Raw genomic sequence first — 2,500 nt, forward strand, 5'->3', positions numbered from 1 at the left:
AAAGCACAAAATATCGGCGAGCTGAAATATCGGCGAGCTGGCGAGAGCAAAGATATCGAGTAGATTCAAGAGAGAAAGCGGAATTATTTTATAAACAACGTAGAGATGACCAAGAACAGGAAAGATGGGGAGATGAAAGTGGGGACGGACGACGGGAGGAGAAGAAAGAACAGCCAAAAGAGAGCCAAGAAAGCCAACAAAACGAGAAAGCGTCGAGAGAAGGAGCAGGAGCAGAAGACGTTAAAGAAAGAACCAAGGGACCTAAGAACGACTTGCTCGACAAAGCAAATAGATCAGTAAGAAATGGAAGAAGAAATAAAAATAATTTCCTGGACTAGAAATGGACTGGATTCGGCCATTCGGCAAGAGGAAGGAAAATATGGAATAAATGAGGGAAGTTAAGATCAGAAATGATAGGCCTACGAGAGGTTCCTCTGGGAAAGCTACACCCAAAACTTTTGAGGAAGGAAGATGGCAGAAATTGGAACAAACTTTTCACTTGAAGGGAAGCTTTTCACGTCAAACCAGCTATTTAAATCAACCCCTCGCAGCCATCCTGGCAGAGAAGCAGAAAACCGAAACACTCCAGTCCGGCCGAGGCCCGGGTAAACCGGTCCCGCCCGAGCGAGCGTCCCGGTAGACCGGGACGGCTGCCGGGCGCGGGCACCCCCGGGGCCCGGCGCTGGCACCGAGGCGAAGGGGGAGGTCCCCGACCGAGGCCCGCGGCGCCGGAGCCGGGATCCCGTACCTCCATCGCGGCGGGGGAAACGGAAAGACTGACCCGGCCGAGGCCCCGGTAGACCGGGACGGCTGCCGGGCGCGGGCACCCCCGGGGCCCGGCGCTGGCACCGAGGCGAAGGGGGAGGTCCCCGACCGAGGCCCGCGGCGCCGGAGCCGGGATCCCGTACCTCCATCGCGGCGGGGGAAACGGAAAGACTGACCCGGCCGAGGCCACGGTAGACCGGGACGGCTGCCGGGCGCGGGCACCCCCGGGGCCCGGCGCTGGCAACGAGGCGAAGGGGGAGGTCCCCGACCGAGGCCCGCGGCGCCGGAGCCGGGATCCCGTACCTCCATCGCGGCGGGGGAAACGGAAAGACTGACCCGGCCGAGGCCCCGGTAGACCGGGACGGCTGCCGGGCGCGGGCACCCCCGGGGCCCGGCGCTGGCACCGAGGCGAAGGGGGAGGTCCCCGACCGAGGCCCGCGGCGCCGGAGCCGGGATCCCGTACCTCCATCGCGGCGGGGGAAACGGAAAGACTGACCCGGCCGAGGCCACGGTAGACCGGGACGGCTGCCGGGCGCGGGCACCCCCGGGGCCCGGCGCTGGCAACGAGGCGAAGGGGGAGGTCCCCGACCGAGGCCCGCGGCGCCGGAGCCGGGATCCCGTACCTCCATCGCGGCGGGGGAAACGGAAAGACTGACCCGGCCGAGGCCCCGGTAGACCGGGACGGCTGCCGGGCGCGGGCACCCCCGGGGCCCGGCGCTGGCAACGAGGCGAAGGGGGAGGTCCCCGACCGAGGCCCGCGGCGCCGGAGCCGGGATCCCGTACCTCCATCGCGGCGGGGGAAACGGAAAGTGATGCGGCCGGGGCCCCGGTAGACCCGGCCGTCTCCCCGGCGCGGGCACCCCCGGGACCCGGCGCGGGCACCGAGGCGACGGCGGGGGTCCCCGACCGAGGCTCGCGGCGCCGGACCCGGGATCCCGTACCTCCATCGCGGCGGGGGAAACGGAAAGTGATCCGGCCGGGGCCCCGGTAGACCCGGCCGTCTCCCCGGCGCGGGCACCCCCGGGGCCCGGCGCTGGCACCGAGGCGAAGGGGGAGGTCCCCGACCGAGGCCCGCGGCGCCGGAGCCGGGATCCCGTACCTCCATCGCGGCGGGGGAAACGGAAAGACTGACCCGGCCGAGGCCCCGGTAGACCGGGACGGCTGCCGGGCGCGGGCACCCCCGGGGCCCGGCGCTGGCACCGAGGCGAAGGGGGAGGTCCCCGACCGAGGCCCGCGGCGCCGGAGCCGGGATCCCGTACCTCCATCGCGGCGGGGGAAACGGAAAGTGATCCGGCCGGGGCCCCGGTAGACCCGGCCGTCTCCCCGGCGCGGGCACCCCCGGGGCCCGGCGCTGGCACCGAGGCGAAGGGGGAGGTCCCCGACCGAGGCTCGCGGCGCCGGAGCCGGGATCCCGTACCTCCATCGCGGCGGGGGAAACGGAAAGACTGATCCGGCCGAGGCCCCGGTAGACCCGGCCGTCTCCCCGGCGCGGGCACCCCCGGGGCCCGGCGCGGGCACCGAGGCGAAGGGGGAGGTCCCCGACCGAGGCCCGCGGCGCCGGAGCCGGGATCCCGTACCTCCATCGCGGCGGGGGAAACGGAAAGTGATCCGGCCGGGGCCCCGGTAGACCCGGCCGTCTCCCCGGCGCGGGCACCCCCGGGGCCCGGCGCTGGCACCGAGGCGAAGGGGGAGGTCCCCGACCGAGGCTCGCGGCGCCGGAGCCGGGATCCCGTAC

The sequence above is a fragment of the Pantherophis guttatus genome, unplaced genomic scaffold, assembly GCF_059756535.1.
Source record: "Pantherophis guttatus breed Tessera unplaced genomic scaffold, ASM5975653v1 scaffold_32, whole genome shotgun sequence".
Taxonomy (NCBI): domain Eukaryota; kingdom Metazoa; phylum Chordata; class Lepidosauria; order Squamata; family Colubridae; genus Pantherophis; species Pantherophis guttatus.